General features: G+C 43.7%; 1 protein-coding gene across 8 annotated transcripts in view; it reads right to left on the reverse strand.

The window, feature by feature from the left end:
- The window catches only part of ZBTB20 (zinc finger and BTB domain containing 20), a 654,299-nt gene that overhangs the window by 120,376 nt on the left and 513,197 nt on the right, over positions 1-20,726 (reverse strand). For all 8 annotated transcript variants that reach the window (XM_075263309.1, XM_075263308.1, XM_075263310.1 and 5 more), the window contains one exon: positions 1,977-2,095. The gene's annotated coding sequence lies outside the window, so the exon portion shown is untranslated. The remainder of the gene's footprint in view (positions 1-1,976; positions 2,096-20,726) is intronic.

The raw sequence follows: 20,726 nt of genomic DNA on the forward strand, positions 1-20,726 counted from the left end.
TGGTTCTGGTGACAGTAACCTATCTATCTGCAGGGCTGGGGTGATATGCTGGGTCTGGTGACAGTAACCTATCTATCTGCAGGACTGGGGTGATATGCTGGGTCTGATGACAGTAACCTATCTATCTGCAGGGCTGGGGTGATATGCTGGTTCTGGTGACAGTAACCTATCTATCTGCAGGGCTGGGGTGATATGCTGGTTCTGGTGACAGTAACCTATCTATCTGCAGGGCTGGGGTGATATGCTGGTTCTGGTGACAGTAACCTATCTATCTGCAGGGCTGGGGTGATATGCTGGTTCTGGTGACAGTAACCTATCTATCTGCAGGGCTGGGGTGATATGCTGGGTCTGGTGACAGTAACCTATCTATCTGCAGGGCTGGGGTGATATGCTGGTTCTGGTGACAGTAACCTATCTATCTGCAGGGCTGGGGTGATATGCTGGTCTGGTGACACTAACCTATCTATTGTTTGTTTACTAGTGATCAGGTAGGAGGGGTGAATATTTTTGCAACGGGGTCGAGAAGTTTCCAGCTACCTTTTTGCAACAGGCAACATCAATAGCACTTACAGCGGCAGTGTCCCCGCGGCGGTGGTGCAAGGTTCAGCCTATCGAGAGATAATGTGTGCAATGATAGCAGCGAGATGCGAAATAATACCAACAGCTGGTGCTATAAAACTGCTCTTAAAGAAACATATTCATTGGCGGGGGGGTGGGGGGGATCCTGCCAGTGACTAGTGACATGAGCGGCGTAGTCTCTAATTATTCTGATCAGAGAGGGAAACACAACACAAACTTTAATTGTGTTTAGCTGATATTTAATCAGGACGCAGCGAACTGCGGATAAAGCAGAAATTCATAAACCATAATTAGCCCATCGTCACAATCTTATGGTCCACGCTCTCCCTCCGCCGGGGTGTCTGGCACGCTGCCCCAGGATTTTGGCAGTGCTAGAGAGAGCCGAGCAGTTTGAGGTAAGCATCTCGGTACCCCACTCCCTACAATGGATTTGGTCGGAGGGTCTTATCTTTCCCGGCCTATCATTTACCTGGAGCCGGCGGTGGCGGGGAGTTTCTCCTCCCCGCATCTGATAGTCTTATCTTACGTCCCCCTCTGATAGCCACTGAGAGGCTTTTTGGTGCAAAACCAACCTTTTTTTTTCAGAACTTGATCTCCTCCGGTAAAAGGATCTGTGCGCAGTCAGCCGGCGGCGGCGGCGAGGAGGAGGGGGGGGGGGGCGAGGAGAGGTTCTCTGAGGACAAAGAATTCACAGACAGTGGATCCAAAATAAACGTAAACAATCGGAGGCCTCGGACACTCGATACGTTCCGGCCGCGGCGGATACACATTCCATTAGCTTTTTATTACATTACATACATGTTGTCCGCTTGGTAAAAGCTTTACTTACTGTCTGTCTGATTCTGGGAAAGATGAGTGACAGGACGCAAGGTGGCCATCACAAAAGAAGCCGTCACACCCATCTTTCCAAGGCTCTTGTTATGTATAACTGACGTACCATTGCAAAACTAAGTTTCTATCAGTTCCTGGGAAAGCTGTGTGATTAGCGACATAACTCACATTAGAGGCCTTGTAATCTAGAAGGTTCCCTGGCTGCTCGGGGCGTGTCTGTCAGCGCAGGGGTCACTGACTCTAGCTGTCAGCAGGCACAAGTTTTATGCAGCTTTGATTGTGACTAGAGCATAAATCCTGATCAGTAAATGTAAGTGCTCCCATTAGAGAAGACACATATATACATGTATACAGGCGGTCCATGCAGTAGGCTGTATATTGGATAAATCACTCCCGCCCTCCCTTCTGGTTCTAGAACACATTCTTACATTGTCGTCATTGTGATCAGTTACAATGTCTCGTGTCCCCCCAACTGGAGGAGACCCCCCCACCACCACCACCACCATATGCAGCAATGTTCACAGGGGGCTTTGGCCAGGGGAGGCATTTTGTAAGAACTTTGGTACCTCTTTAGTGCGGCAGGTCTGGGCGTCTGGGTCTACGGTCGGTTTTCATTCCTACTCTCCTGAAGGTTCTCATACACATGGGCGATCCCAGAATCCCGCTCGTCTCAGCCGGCAGTCACCTATAGGCAGGAAAGAAAACAGCAAATCGTATAGAATTATATTTACTGGAATGAGATTGCTGAAAGTCAGAGAGAATAAGCCCCGTACACATATGTGTGTATGTGAATGTGTATATGTGTGTACAGATGTGTGTATGTGAATGTGTATATGTGTGTACAGATGTGTGTATGTGAATGTGTATATGTGTGTACAGTACAGATGTGTGTATGTGAATGTGTGTATGTGTGTACAGTACAGATGTGTGTATGTGTATATGTGTGTACAGATGTGTGTATGTGAATGTGTGTACAGATGTGTGTATGTGAATGTACACGTGTATGTGTGTCTGTACATAGAACACACACATAATACACACGTGATACACATATACAGATGATCAGTGCACACACTGGGGCAGGTTTATTACATCACATAACTGTCTGACATATTGTGCACCAGACTTGTTACTTATTTTAAAGACTTTTTAGGCCTCGCTAGATACAAAAACTTCCAGAAAAATGTCACAGAAAAGTGAAATCCTAAAAGGAACACAAAATACCGTTATCTATAGAGCAAGACGAGAGGCGACATGAGGAAGAGAACACTGACCAATCTGTCTGCCAAACTACACCATCGTGAGCTACTGCCGTAAGAGCCGACACATCATCTCCATGATCTCAATAATAATAAATGTACCACAGTACAAACATACACTCATACACACAAATATATATTATACACATTACACACATATAAGCACACACATACACATTACACACACACACATATAAACACATTCCTCAGGCTCCTCTCCCGCTTCTGTCCTGCACATCTTACACCTGTATATACCCTCTATACACTACATGCTCCCCTCATATACACCCTAGGTAGCTGCCTTCTCTCTATCCTACCCCACATACACACAATGCACATCACACAACAAAAATATATCACACGTACACATTATATACTTAATAAATAACCACATATATTATACAACCATACATATAGTATAAGTACTGCACATACACACATCTATCATGTATACATATATACACAGAGTGCACAAATCACTAGCACTTGATACACACATACAACACACATCTTATCAGTACACATAATACACAGATCCATAATACACACTTCATACAGTATATGCATTATACAAACACACATGTTGTCACTATACATGTCATATGTACACACACATGTAGACAGTACGTCATATGCAGATACACACATCATACATGTCTGTCCCTGACTGTAGAGGCAGATCTGTAAGCGGAGACGTGTACACAGATGATGCTGGCGTGCACGGGTGACATCATTTAACCCCCTTAATTCTGAGATCAGCCGGGAACACTGAATCTGTATTATCCTTGTGAAATATTAAGCAGCCTCTTCAGACCGCCGTGGCCTGGCTGTGAGCGGAGACTATAGAAGCCATCAAATATTCACAAGGCGGTCATTCCACACAGCTCGCCCGCACTCGGCTGCCCAGGGTACCAGCATGGCACATTAATGTACATCAGAGGGAGGGAGCGGTCACATCCTATTAAAGGGGCGCTTCACGCTCATTACTTGTCATACACTCGAGGGAGTAACCTGTATACGGCATCCCATAATGATACCCACAGATCCCGTGTACCAGCGGCAGATGGCAGAGCAGGGGCATTGTTACTAATGCAGGGACCTTCCCCCACTTACACATCTCATGCAATGTCTTTTTTACATGAGTGAAGTCAATATATGTCAATGCTGGGGATTGTAGGGTTAATGGACACCACTTAAAGTGCAACTCCAAATAGGAGACAACTTGTCATAAGTGAGTAGTGCAGGGGAACAGAAGAAACTTTGTAATATATCTTATCATAGAAAAATGCTTCCTTCTCTATTTATCCTGGAAGTCTATGGAGAGGGGAGTGGGGAGGAGCAAGCTGCTGGAAAGAGTACAGTCTGCTACACTGAAACTGAACTATTCTGAGACGGATTTCTATCACTGCACAGAGTGAGACAATAACTCAACGGCTCCGCCTCTCTATAGACTTCTGTGTGTGACGAGAAGGAGGAGGAGAGCGGCCTAATTAGAGAAGAAAACAGATTTCTTTAATAATATATATTACAAAGTTTCTTATATTTACATGGACTATTCATTTCGGGGAAGTGGCTAATACTTTGAAGTCACTTTAATAGCAGGTAGAAGGGTTCAGAGGACTCGTATGTTAAGGGTCAGCCATAATCGGGCGACAGTGACCTATGGTGAGAGGCCTTGTCCTGGGATCGTCCACTCTTCTACATGTAGATTAGAAAGAACCACATGACTGATGCCAGACTACACAGGGTTTGTTTGTAGTCTGTAATCATGGCAACACACAGGTTTACATAGACACTGTATACAAATAATGGAATTACTAAACAAGACAATTTACAAAGTTACTTTTTTTTATTTTATCAGTTGAACCAATGGTGCAAAGCTGCAGCCAGGATGTGGGCGGGGTCAGCCCCAATATAGGCGGAGCTATTGAGGGGTCACTTCAAGGTCAATCTAAGACTAGGTGATATTAGCATGTCCCATGACATGTCTTACAAGAAGGTGTTTATCTTCCTCTGATATTGATTCGACAACTCCCATCCTTGTTTCCATCGTGACGCCGCTCCTTGTGCGACACGAAATGGCGCAGGCGGTATGAAGAGAGCGGAAGAAGTGATGTGTTATTTTTCTGGAGACATAACCAGATTTCACCACGATGCCCCGCGCCTCAGGTTTGATAAAGGCGTCTCTGTTCCATATTTATGGGTCTGTGAATGACATCAGATAAACAAGAGCCGAGAGCGGGGAGGGGGAGGAGGAGGAGGAGGAGGAGGAGGAGAGGGTAAAACGCTTTGCTACGTGTTATGAAGCTGTGAAAGGATCTGACGCTCTAATATCCGTTAGCTCCAGCTTGTTAAGGAGCTGCGGAGAGTGCGTGACGACTGCCGGGGCGCTGCATCCAAGTCTAGTGGCTGGGGTCCCCGAAATATTGACAAGATGCCAGGAAGCAAGTAAAGTATTGATGCGGGCGGCCGGCCCCAGCGGCAGACACCTCTCAGACACAGCGTTTAAATGTCACAGATTAATGAATTTTCATGAAACAGTGAGACGAGAAAAAAAAAAAAAACATGATCAAAAAGATTGTTTCCACAGCAGCCGACAGCGGAGAATGTGGTGTCCGACCGACACAAAGCAAACGGATCACATGCCACATAGACATTAGCCAAAGGAGGGCCGGGCAGCCTATGGGCTCCTGGAGGACAAGCTCAGGAGATGGGGGGGCCAAGCTCCCACAATGACAAGCCCGAGTGCTCCGTCTCAGTAATCTCGTAATCGATATTACATTGGTGTAGACATGGCAGAAGGTTTGATTTATGACCTCATGGAGCTGGGACTCCCGAGTATGCAACATATCCAGTGGTAAATGTCACAGCCGGTCCCCACAAGACTCTGAGGAACGGGAAGAGTTAAATGTTAATTGGAGACATGGAGATCTTTTGTTACAAGGGAAACCTTGGTAGAGGAGATAGTGGACTGAGATAGTGGTGGACTAATATACACTATTACCCTGGGGTCTGTCATAACCCAAAGCCTGGGCTGTCAAGGACCAGCACACCCAACATCTCAACCTGCCCTGCATGACCAGCATACTGACTGCACTGTGACAACTCATTAGGTGTGTATTTTCAGTGGGCTTGGATTTTTAGTACATTAGAGTTGTCAGTGTTGTTCCCCCTTGTTCAGATACTCCCATTGCAGAAGGAAAGTCTATTCCTGCACATGATAAGCGCTGTGCTCCTACATAACTCCGCCTGATCATAGAGAGAACTGTGCTGCCTCACACTCACTGCTGCACAGTCCACTCTATCCCCTTTCTGAACTTCACTACACTAGACCTGGATGCTGATTAATGCTATTTGCCAGGATGCTACATAGTCCTGTATATAGTGTTGTTTATTGCTAATTATTAAGGAGGGGAATGGCAATATTTATTGGATCCTGAGATACATCCTATATTATACTCCAGAGCTGCGCTCACTATTCTGCTGGTACAGTCACTGTGTACATCCATTACATTACTTCTCCTGTATTATACCCCAGAGCTGCGCTCACTATTCTGCTGGTACAGTCACTGTGTACATACATTACATTACTTATCCTGTATTATACCCCAGAGCTGCGCTCACTATTCTGCTGGTGCAGTCACTGTGTACATACATTACATTACTTATCCTGTATTATACTCCAGAGCTGCGCTCACTATTCTGCTGGTACAGTCACTGTGTACATACATTACATTACTTATCCTGTATTATACTCCAGAGCTGCGCTCACTATTCTGCTGGTGCAGTCACTGTGTACATACATTACATTACTTATCCTGTATTATACTCCAGAGCTGCGCTCACTATTCTGCTGGTGCAGTCACTGTGTACATACATTACATTACTTATCCTGTATTATACTCCAGAGCTGCGCTCACTATTCTGCTGGTACAGTCACTGTGTACATACATTACATTACTTATCCTGTATTATACTCCAGAGCTGCGCTCACTATTCTGCTGGTGCAGTCACTGTGTACATACATTACATTACTTATCCTGTATTATACTCCAGAGCTGCACTCACTATTCTGCTGGTGCAGTCACCGTGTACATACATTACATTACTTCTCCTGTATTATACTCCAGAGCTGCGCTCACTATTCTGCTGGTGCAGTCACTGTGTACATACATTACATTACTTATCCTGTATTATACTCCAGAGCTGCGCTCACTATTCTGCTGGTGCAGTCACTGTGTATATCTTATATTACTTTTCCTGTATTATACTCCAGAGCTGCGCTCACTATTCTGCTGGTGCAGTCACTGTGTACATACATTACATTACTTATCCTGTATTATACTCCAGAGCTGCGCTCACTATTCTGCTGGTACAGTCACTGTGTACATACATTACATTACTTATCCTGTATTATACTCCAGAGCTGCGCTCACTATTCTGCTGGTGCAGTCACTGTGTACATACATTACATTACTTATCCTGTATTATACTCCAGAGCTGCGCTCACTATTCTGCTGGTGCAGTCACTGTGTATATGTTATATTACTTTTCCTGCACTGATCCTGAGTTACATCCTCTCTTTTGCTTTCTAGATCTCTTGCAGTTTTCTGTAGGTCCCTCCTTTTCTTCATCTTTAGCGTCACTTTGGGGGGGGGGACATGTAAGGAGTAGTCATTCCCTCTAAGAGGACATTTCCTTCTATAAATGAAGAGCATTCATATATCATTGTTATTTTCCCGCTTTATTTGCCCCCTCCTCGATGTGACATATTCTACATTCCCTGGTGTGACCTGGATCCCGCATCAACCGACTTGTCATTGTCCTCGTAGCTCCAGTCCAGTGATTAGCGCGAGAATGTCACCCGTTAACTTTATTACACGGATGTGCCGCATCATTGAGATCCTCCCCAAACTTGTCACTTTAATCACAGGCTGCACCTCCTGCCTTTATCACTGGTCCATTTGTGGAGCCCCACGTGTAGCCGTCTACCATGTAATCAGATTAATTCTAGGTTCTACTTTACCATTTTGTTCCCAGCTGGGATCCAGGCATCTGTCTGCGGCTTGTGGAGCCGACAACGTCCATGCATCGTTCTTCCCAATTACCGGATGCTCTGCGAACGCCATCAGGCAGGACGGCGCTCGTCACCCGGAGATGGACTGCGACGCCCAACGCGAGGCGCTGCCACTGAGGATACGGGAGAAGCTTCTGCTTTCCACAATGATCCCAAAATGTATCCATCACCATGTGGAATGTTACAGATAAACCCCAATTACGTTCAGATCAATGTTCTTCAAAAGCAAGTTTTTCCAAAAATGTTATTAATTATAAATTGTAAGTGTTCATCCAGTGGTGGAGACATCCTACAGACCTTACAATCCTACAGACCTTACAATCCTACAGACCTTACAATCCTACCGATCTTACAGTCCTACCGATCTTACAATCCTACTGATCTTACAATCCTACCGATCTTACAATCCTACTGATCTTACAATCCTACTGATCAATGTACCGATCTTACAATCCTATTGATCTTACAATCCTACTGATCAATGTACCGATCTTACAATCCTACTGATCAATGTACCGATCTTACAATCCTACCAATCGTACAATCCCACTGATCAATGTACTGATCTTACAATCCTACTGATCTTACAATCCTACTGATCTTACAATCCTACTGATCAATGTACCGATCTTACAATCCTATTGATCTTACAATCCTACTGATCAATGTACCGATCTTACAATCCTACTGATCAATGTACCGATCTTACAATCCTACTGATCAATGTACCGATCTTACAATCCTACCAATCTTACAATCCCACTGATCAATGTACTGATCTTACAATCCTACTGATCTTACAATCCTACCGATCAATGTACCGATCTTACAATCCTGCTGATCAATGTACCGATCTTACAATCCTACTGATCAATGTACCGATCTTACAATCCTACTGATCTTACAATCCCACTGATCAATGTACTGATCTTACAATCCTACTGATCAATGTACCGATCTTACAATCCTACTGATCAATGTACTGATCTTACAATCCTATTGATCTTACAATCCTACTGATCAATGTACCGATCTTACAATCGTATTGATCCATGTACCGATCTTACAATCGTATTGATCCATGTACCGATCTTACAATCCTACTGATCAATGTACCGATCTTACAATCGTATTGATCCATGTACCGATCTTACAATCGTATTGATCCATGTACCAATCTTACAATCCTACTGATCAATGTAGCGATCTTACAATCCCTGTGAATGTAGCAGGACATGGCTGAGAATATGAGGCTTAGACTTTCCGGGCGAGAACTTTTGGCATTATATATTTAAACCTGTGCATTATGTAATTTCGGTGCGAGGTTACGTAACAGCTCCCGTCAGCTGCCGGGCGGGGGAGGACCTGAGTCCTTGAGAGCACAGACACATTCTGGAGTAATAATAGAGGCCGGCGGCTGCTACCTCGGAGACACGACTTCTTACAGTGAGTGACCGGAGATGACAGCCATCAGATTTGGTTTCACAGGTCCATTTCTACTCCATGAAGACCGTGGTGATGCAGGACGCAACGCATGGCTCTTAACTCTTCTGCCAGGAAAGGATGATATTCCATCATAAGAAGAAACAGAGAGGCGCTTAAAGGGAATGTCCACCCATGAATAGCCTCTGATAACATAGAAGTGGAGTATCTTGAGCCAAGGCCACCAAAGACCTTGCCAATGACACCATTAGTGAAAATGTTGACATACCCTTTGAAATCAATGCAAGGAGCTTGCTAGATGGCCAAAACTAACCACAGATATCTTCTGAAATGCCTCAATCTTGTTGGACACGATGCTCCCCAGACAGCCAAAACCCCTCAATGATATCTTCACAAATCTTTCAGAGCCATTGGACAAGGTGCTCTAAAGATGCCCAAAACCCACCACTGATATCTTCTGAAGTATCTCAAGGTCCTCAAGAGATATCCAAATCCCCAAATGATTTCTTCGGAAATGTCTCAATGATGTTGGGCACAATGCTCACCAGATATCCAAAACCCTGAATTATATCTTCTGAAAAGTCTTAGCGATAAGTTGTGAAATATTCCAAGATGAAATAACCCTTTCCGATAAGCGAAAGGAATCTATGTTGGACTCTACTGGATATCTAGATCATAGTCGGCCACCGTGACCACTGATGAAGTAGAATTCCCATCTTTAGACATCCATACTCCATTCATGGTTAGTAAGATGATGGTGAACGGTCCATTCTCATTATGAACATGTGGGCTGCTAGACTTAGATTATTCCGTTCCATCCATATCTATGCAAGAAGGACAAAATTGTTGAGTCAGATGGACTTGAGCTAATATAAGAGGTAACAATATCTCCATCATTCTCAGTAAGGGATTCAGGGTGGTGGAACAAAGATGTACCATAAGTCCTTCTACAATATGGTGGGTGACATGTCTGTATATCCAGAGACGTCAACATCCAGGCAATTGTGCTAAGTTCTACCAAATTCTCAATCTTAGTTCAAAGTGTTGTCCTTTTATGATATCTCCAACATACCAACTCCCACCTAGAAGGGAGGTTTTGATCCAAAGGACACAGACGGGAATAGTGATTGACTATTGTCATTGTAGTAGTACGATATCCCAGAATAAACAATCCCTTTAACCAAGTCCCTGCCCAAGAAGTTCTCCAATTTTGGTTAACTGGGTAGGGCTGTTATTCTTCGATGTATGTGCAGTGATACCTGGCTGGTTGGTTGTACATTAACTCTTTTGCTCTAGTGCTGCCCTAGGACTATAAAGACCTCTGTATGTTACATTACTGAAGTCTATGGCAACTGCGGATCAAGCCCAAGCCCATGAAATAACCTCCTGAGCAGATCTTTTCTCTACGAATCTTTCTGCTGAGCAAACAAAGGAAGCTTCGCTATTACAAATTAATTAAAAATGCATGGACTCTGACAGAAAACACAAAAAAACAGAGCATATTGGTCACAAAAAACATATGGCAATGTTCGCAACAAAGCAAAAGCGAGAAGGGAACCACAGGAAACAATATTTCATATTTCCATGCTTTCAAATATGGTACGACTAAATGGAAATCAAGGGAAACAGCCCAAATTCTGGAACTTTGTATGTGAAGTGGTAAAGGACAAGACTATAATACCGTAATACTGCTCCCATGTACAAGAATATAACTACTATAATACTAATCCTATGTACAAGAATATAACTACTATAATACTACTCCTATGTAAAAGAATATAACTACTATAATACTGCTCCTATGTACAAGAATATAACTACTATAATACTACTCCTATGTACAGGAATATAACTACTATAATACTACCTCCTATGTACAAGAATATAACTACTATAATACTGCTCCCATGTACAAGAATATAACTACTATAATACTGCTCCCATGTACAAGAATATAACTACTATAATACTACTCCTATGTACAAGAATATAACTACTATAATACTGCTCCTATGTACAAGAATATAACTACTATAATACTACCTCCTATGTACAAGAATATAACTACTATAATACTACTCCTATGTAAAAGAATATAACTACTATAATACTGCTCCTATGTACAAGAATATAACTACTATAATACTACTCCTATGTAAAAGAATATAACTACTATAATACTGCTCCTATGTACAAGAATATAACTACTATAATACTACTCCTATGTACAGGAATATAACTACTATAATACTACCTCCTATGTACAAGAATATAACTACTATAATACTGCTCCTATGTACAAGAATATAACTACTATAATACTGCTCCTATGTACAAGAATATAACTACTATAATACTGCTCCTATGTACAAGAATATAACTACTATAATACTGCTCCTATGTACAGGAATATAACTACTATAATACTACTCCTATGTACAAGAATATAACTACTATAATACTGCTCCTATGTACAAGAATATAACTACTATAATACTGCTCCTATGTACAAGAATATAACTACTATAATACTGCTCCTATGTACAAGAATATAACTACTATAATACTGCTCCTATGTACAAGAATATAACTACTATAATACTACTCCTATGTACAAGAATATAACTACTATAATACTGTTCCTATGTACAAGAATATAACTACTATAATACTACTCCTATGTACAAGAATATAACTACTATAATACTACTCCTATGTACAAGAATATAACCACTATAATACTACGCCTATGTACAAGAATATAACTACTATAATACTGCTCCTATGTACAAGAATATAACTACTATAATACTACTCCTATGTACAAGAATATAACCACTATAATACTACGCCTATGTACAAGAATATAACTACTATAATACTGCTCCTATGTACAAGAATATAACTACTATAATACTACTCCTATGTACAAGAATATAACTACTATAATACTATCTCCTATGTACAAGAATATAACTACTATAATACTACGCCTATGTACAAGAATATAACTACTATAATACTGCTCCTATGTACAAGAATATAACTACTATAATACTACGCCTATGTACAAGAATATAACTACTATAATACTGCTCCTATGTACAAGAATATAACTACTATAATACTACGCCTATGTACAAGAATATAACTACTATAATACTGCTCCTATGTACAAGAATATAACTACTATAATACTGCTCCTATGTACAGGAATATAACTACTATAATACTACTCCTATGTACAAGAATATAACTACTATAATACTGCTCCTATGTACAAGAATATAACTACTATAATACTACTCCTATGTACAAGAATATAACTACTATAATACTGCTCCTATGTACAAGAATATAACTACTATAATACTACCGCCTATGTACAAGAATATAACTACTATAATACTACTCCTATGTACAAGAATATAACTACTATAATACTACTCCTATGTACAAGAATATAACTACTATAATACTGCTCCTATGACAAGAATATAACTACTATAATACTGCCTCCTATGTACAAGAATATAACTACTATAATACTGCTCCTATGTACAAGAATGTAACTACTATAATACTACTCCTATGTACAAGAATATAACTACTATAATACTGCTCCTATGTACAAGAATATAACTACTATAATACTACTCCTATGTATAAGAATATAACTAGTATAATACTACTCCTATGTACAAGAATATAACTACTATAATACTACTCCTATGTATAAGAATATAACTACTATAATACTACTCCTATGTACAAGAATATAACTACTATAATACTACTCCTATATACAAGAATATAACTACTATAACACTGCCTCTATGTACAATAATGTAAGTACTCTACATGCTTATATAATTGCTTTGCTTCCATTCCTTTGTATAAATGATGACGTTATTTCCTCCTCTGCACCCACATGCGGTATTACACACGACACAGATGAGGAAAGTGTTAACCCCACTTATTATCTCCATCTTAGAAGTCATTGCCATCTGTTACACTTGTATGAGATAGTGACAATATTAGGGATCGAACCGTCTGCAGCACAACACGGAGATATATTTCACAGGAGAGATTTGCTCATTTTGCTCATTCTGTGAAGGGTTACGATGTGGCAGAGCTATCTGTGTTCCCAGTGACCTGCGGGGCTGTGGCCTCTAGACTTCTTCCATCTTTCATCTCAATCACTACTAATAGCTTCGTGACCCCACACTTGAGCCGAGTCTATCAGTTGTGAATATCATTATGGCATGAGATGTGTCATCAGATGTTGCGGTTCCAGGGTCCCGGATGGGTAGAGTTTCATATGACATCACACGCTGTACTGAAACACTGGCTGTGATGTCATTTCTGACTAGTTGCCAAATGAAGACATGAGCTCCCGGCGGTGTGATGTCATTCCAGGACGGATGCCAGGGCAGTGTGAATGGTGCAACACTCTCATCCACCGCTAACCCAACAATCATCTTAAAGTTTTTTTGATTTTTGCAACTGTTTAAAATACATCATTTTCAAGATTTCTTTGTGCCGTTTATGACTGAAATTTTTGGAATATTGGAATATTTTTTCAAACTGAGGGTCTGTCCAGTCAATACAATTGTATATCATCTGAAACGTTTTCCCTGCAGCGATACACTGTAGCAAACTATCAGAAGAGGAGAGATCAGTGATGTTGGTGGGTTTATAGACTGGATACAATTGTAACAATAGCTCAGCTCTGATAGGACACAGTGTATGTATTGTATCTGGGAGCTGCACATATCTATGGGTTGCTACTACAATCAGTCGACGCTATGTTGACAGACTCGCCCCTCGCAGGTTATCGCAGCTCTTCTCATCTCAGGATGTCATTCTGTGCAGATGATGAACCAGCAGATCTTACTATGACAATCTTAATATGCTATAAATGTCTAAAAGATTTGGGTTTTACTTCTGTGACCCCCAATAACGGGGACCCCAACCCCTGTCTAGGCAGAGAATAATTGTAGACTTCTGTCCATTCACTTCTATGGACGTTAGATAAGTGCACTTGGTGTTTTCTGTGAATCCTATAGAAGTCAATGGAGAGTCCTGTGTAAACCTCATTGGAAGGACGTGTTTTGCACGATTCTGCTAGAATAGTGGCCGTATATAATTGTGCCATAAGCAGTGGTGTAACTAGGAATGGTGGGGCCCCATGGCGAACTTTTGACATGAACCCCCCCAACTGACACCAAAGACCCCAACCACCCCCTCCCCCTCCTCCGGTATTCCTGCACGCTCTATTTTCCCCACAGTGGCCCCTGCACACAGTATTATACTCCATAGTGGCCCCTGCACACAGTATTATACCCCATAGTGGCCCCTGCACACAGTATTATCCCCCATAGTGGCCCCTGTACACAGTATTATACCCCATAGTGGCCCCTGCACACAGTATTATCTCCCATAGTGGCCCCTGCACACGGTATTATGTCCCATAGTGGCCCCTGCACACGGTATTATGTCCCATAGTGGCCCCTGCACACAGTATTATCTCCCATAGTGGCCCCTGCACACGGTATTATGTCCCATAGTGGCCCCTGCACACAGTATTATCTCCCATAGTGGCCCCTGCACACAGTATTATGTCCCATAGTGGCCCCTGCACACAGTATCATGTCCCATAGTGGCCCCTGCACACAGTATTATGCACCATAGGGGCCCCTGAACACAGTATTATGTCCCATAGTGGCCCCTGCACACAGTATTATCCCCCATAGTGGCCCCTGCACACAGTATCATGTCCCATAGTGGCCCCTGCACACAGTATCATGTCCCATAGTGGCCCCTGCACACAGTATTATGCACCATAGGGGCCCCTGAACACAGTATTATGTCCCATAGTGGCCCCTGCACAGACCCCAAAGTATAATAATCGGAGACTGAGAGGGGATACCAACATAAAAAAAACTCTGTCACTTACCTATCCCGGCTCCGCTGGTGGTGTCGGCCATCTTCAATGAAGTCCGGGATGTCACATGACCCGGGTTGCAGACACCGGTCATGTGATGTCAGGGACGCCACAGAAGAAGGCCCAAAGCGTGTCTGGAACCCAGAGAGGTAAGTAACAGTGTTTTTTATGTTTCTTACCTCTCCTGGGCCTCCAATCATTATACTCGGGGGGGTCTGAAAGACCCTTAAGTATAGTAACAGTGTTTGTGGGGCCTGCGGCAACACTTACCGATCCCGGCCTCTGCCAGGATCGGTAAGTAAATAGGGCTCCTTACTGGCTAGAGTAACTCCAGCTGGTAACAGCCTATTAAGAAAAAAAAACAAAAAAACAAATACTAATAAAAAAACCGCAGCGGTAGCGGCTGTCGCCAGCCCCCTAATGTCCCGGCCCTGTGGCGGCTGCTACCCCAGTAGTTACGCCCCTGGCTATAACAGTCTTGCCTATAAAGGATCAGCTCTTTCTTACTATTTTTTTAAAGTGCGTGTCGTTACTTTATAGCAGCGAGTAATTCTGTGATGACGGCACAGAGAAGGCGGTTTCCTATCATACAGCGCACAATATGGATTCTCCTATGTACATATGTGTCCCTAGCAGGAGGTGAGAGCACCCAAGGAATACCCCGGGAGACTTAAATAGTCTGTTGTGCAGCAGTCGCAGCGCACAACCTCGCACAGTCCCTTCCTGAAATGACAGCCTAGCAATAGTCAGCAGCGGGATATCCTTTATTCTCCGCCGCACGCCCGGCCAGTGTAAATTGCTCTGTGTGTGTACGTTTCCCTTATCACAGCTTATGGTAGGAATGTTCCTGTAAGATATGATTATGTTGTCGATCTCGGTGTAACACATCTAAGTGTTGAGGGGATAACACCTAACGCAGCGGCGGAGCCTCGAACGCTCTGACAATGCAGCGAGTTCTGCACGTACAGCCCGCAATAATGTAATTATACGCTGCAACAAATGATATACAATCTGTAAGTGATCTGTGCTAATAGAGCGCCGGCGCTGCTCCGCTTAAAGGAGAAGTCCCATAGAAAAGGCAGGCGGCGCAGGATGGAAAGTTCTGTAACTTTAGGAGAGGTCTTGGAGTTCAGCTCCTAAATATCTCCAAGATCTTTGTCTGCTGTCAATAAATGGGAGAAACTTGTTAAAAGGGGCGTTGCAGGACTTAAAGGGGTGGCTTGCATATTGCATACTGATGACCTTAGAATAGGTTACCAATATATGACTGCGGGGTGCCAACAGCTGGACCCTCACAGATCAGCCACTCTGCAGGACTGAGAACTGCCTCCTCTTCACATACATATTGTAGGGACTGTGCTTGGTATTGCAAATAAGCCCCAATCACCTGAATGGGCCTGAGCTGCTGCTGCTGCGCCATGTCGGATGAATGTCATGCCATTTGCACAGGGAAGAGGTCTCAGTGCTCACATGTGCCGCAGCCTCTTGAAACAGCTGATCTGTTGGGGTCCCAGGTGTCAGACCCCCACCACATATTGATGACCTATAGCAATATACAATTTCTGGAGGATCCAATGTCCAATAATGAGGGTGCCGCCATTTGGCTATTCCTGGAGGTCCCAAAGAAGTGAATGGAGAGAGCAGCAAGTATATGGTTACTCTCTGCCCACTGCAGCCACATTACATGAAGAATTGTGCTGGCATCGACCAGTAGGGGGAGCTCAGGAACTAACTGTATACAGGTACAGTATAAGGAATTCAATGTATACAAAGTATACTATCTCCCTCTAGTGGTAGATCGAATACAATGGGCTCATAAGTAAATTAGACCTCCAACCTCCGTCCTGTCCTGTACTGTGCAGCCCATTGATGTGAATGGAGACTGGTTAATGCTTCGCTTTCCCTGTGGTGGCGCTGCAGAGTCATGTCAGACTACAACTGACAGCTGGGGGAGACTCTATGATCTGCTTATTGTCATAGGACCCTTGTAACAAGTAGTCACTGTTCAAAGAAGAAAGCCCCTTTAAGGGACCAGATACAGGGCCATATACAAGGGCCATATGGATGGAGACCTGTCAGAAGCCCCCATGTCCTGTATTCTATAGAGTGTTCTGGGTGCAGGATGACAGGGGGGCATTGATGCTACTGTTTTCCATGGATTTTCCACCTCTGGGCTTCTGTGCATGGAATGTGTTTTTACATTTGCAAGCTGGCGTGTTTTATGTTTTTCCTCAGTCGAGAACATAGGAAGTCGGGGTTAAAGATGGAGCCATGTGATCTGTAAGCAGCACGTGCCAGTCACTTTTACACATAGAAAGTGTTTGCAAAGTTATTCACCGAACATAACGTCAGAGACGAGAGCATATACCCCCTAAGCCACAACGTACACACAGTAACAACACTGCAACGGCTCTACTCCAACTGGAAGAAGCATGGACAGCAGCAGCAAATACTAGAACAGGAGCCCACCTGACCAGAAGATGAACCCACCTGACCAGAAGACGAGAACATGAACCCACCTGACCAGAAGATGAGAACATGAACCCACCTGAAAAGAAGATGAGAACATGAACCCACCTGACCAGAAGACGAGAACATGAACCCACCTGACCAGAAGACGAGAACATGAACCCACCTGACCAGAAGACGAGAACATGAACCCACCTGTCCAGAAGACGAGAACATGAACCCACCTGACCAGAAGACGAGAACATGAACCCACCTGACCAGAAGACGAGAACATGAACCCACCTGACCAGAAGATGAGAACATGAACCAACCTGACCAGAAGATGAGAATATCAACCTACTTGACCAGAAGACGAGAACATGAACCCACCTGACCAGAAGATGAACCCACCTGACCAGATGACGAGAACATGAACCCACCTGACCAGAAGACGAGAACATGAACCCACCTGACCAGAAGACGAGAACATGAACCCACCTGACCAGAAGACGAGAACATGAACCCACCTGTCCAGAAGACGAGAACATGAACCCACCTGACCAGAAGATGAGAACATGAACCAACCTGACCAGAAGATGAGAATATCAACCTACTTGACCAGAAGATGAGAACATGAACCCACCTGACCAGAAGATGAACCCACCTGACCAGAAGACGAGAACATGAACCCACCTGACCAGAAGATGAACCCACCTGACCAGAAGATGAGAACATGAACCCACCTGACCAGAAGACGAGAACATGAACCCACCTGACCAGAAGACGAGAACATGAACCCACCTGACCAGAAGATGAGAACATGAACCAACCTGACCAGAAGATGAGAATATCAACCTACTTGACCAGAAGACGAGAACATGAACCCACCTGACCAGAAGATGAGAACATGAACCCACCTGACCAGAAGATGAGAACATGAACCAACCTGACCAGAAGATGAGAATATCAACCTACTTGACCAGAAGACGAGAACATGAACCCACCTGACCAGAAGATGAACCCACCTGACCAGAAGACGAGAACATGAACCCACCTGACCAGAAGATGAACCCACCTGACCAGAAGATGAGAACATGAACCCACCTGACCAGAAGACGAGAACATGAACCCACCTGTCCAGAAGACGAGAACATGAACCCACCTGACCAGAAGATGAGAACATGAACCAACCTGACCAGAAGATGAGAACATGAACCAACCTGACCAGAAGATGAGAATATCAACCTACTTGACCAGAAGATGAGAACATGAACCCACCTGACCAGAAGATGAACCCACCTGACCAGAAGACGAGAACATGAACCCACCTGACCAGAAGATGAACCCACCTGACCAGAAGATGAGAATATCAACCTACTTGACCAGAAGATGAGAACATGAACCCACCTGACCAGAAGACAAGAACATGAACCCACCTGACCAGAAGATGAACCCACCTGACCAGAAGATGAGAACATGAACCCACCTGACCAGAAGACGAGAACATGAACCCACCTGACCAGAAGACGAGAACATGAACCCACCTGACCAGAAGACGAGAACATGAACCCACCTGTCCAGAAGACGAGAACATGAACCCACCTGACCAGAAGATGAGAACATGAACCAACCTGACCAGAAGATGAGAATATCAACCTACTTGACCAGAAGATGAGAATATGAACCCACCTGACCAGAAGACGAGAACATGAACCCACCTGACCAGAAGATGAACCCACCTGACCAGAACATGAACCCACCTGACCAGAAGATGAGAACATGAACCCACCTGACCAGAAGACGAGAAGATGAACCCACCTGACCAGAAGATGAACCCACCTGACCAGAACATGAACCCACCTGACCAGAAGACGAGAACATGAACCAACCTGACCAGAAGATGAGAATATCAACCTACTTGACCAGAAGACGAGAACATGAACCCACCTGACCAGAAGACGAGAACATGAACCCACCTGACCAGAAGACGAGAACATGAACCCACCTGACCAGAAGACGAGAACATGAACCCACCTGACCAGAAGACGAGAACATGAACCCACCTGACCAGAAGACGAGAACATGAACCCACCTGACCGGAAGACGAGAACATGAACCCACCTGACCGGAAGACGAGAACATGAACCCACCTGACCGGAAGACGAGAACATGAACCCACCTGACCAGAAGACGAGAACATGAACCCACCTGACCAGAAGACGAGAACATGAACCCACCTGACCGGAAGACGAGAACATGAACCCACCTGACCAGAAGACGAGAACATGAACCCACCTGACCGGAAGACGAGAACATGAACCCACCTGACCAGAAGACGAGAACATGAACCCACCTGACCAGAAGACGAGAACATGAACCCGCCTGACCAGAAGACGGAACATGAACCCCACCAGACTAGAAGACGGAACATGAACCCCACCAGACTAGAAGATGGAACATGAACCCCACCAGACTAGAAGATGGAACATGAACCCCACCAGACTAGAAGATGAGAACATGAGCCTCATCTGACTAGAGGACCAGAATATAAATACCACCCTACTAGAAGACTAGAGCATGTACCTCACCCCACAAATAATCTCCACAGTAATACGAAGCTGTAAAAGTCACCGGGCCCTTGTGTTTAATAACTAGATGTATTGTCTAAATCTCTGGACATCTAGAATGACTAAATAACATGAAGGAAAAGGCCACATGAGCCGTGTACTCGGGTTGTCATCATGGTTTGGTCATGAAAATCTAAACGTTAAGAGTTTAAGTCTGTTTGTGAAACAATGTAGAGCAAAATGAATCTGAATCAATAGATTCTAATGGAGGTAATCCAACATCCTGAGACAATGTATCATCCTGAGGAGACCATGCATCATCCTGGGGAGAGCATGGATCATCCTGGGGAGAGCATGTATCATCCTGAGGAGACCATGTATCATCCTGAGGAGACCATGTATCATCCTGAGGAGACCATGTATCATCCTGAGGAGACCATGTATCATCCTGAGGAGACCATGTATCATCCTGAGGAGACCATGTATCATCCTGAAGAGACCATGTATCATCCTGAGGAGATCATGTATCATCCTGAAGAGACCATGTATCATCCTGAAGAGACCATGTATCATCC

This window comes from Leptodactylus fuscus, chromosome 2 (genome assembly GCF_031893055.1).
Source record: "Leptodactylus fuscus isolate aLepFus1 chromosome 2, aLepFus1.hap2, whole genome shotgun sequence".
NCBI classification, from domain to species: Eukaryota; Metazoa; Chordata; class Amphibia; order Anura; family Leptodactylidae; genus Leptodactylus; species Leptodactylus fuscus.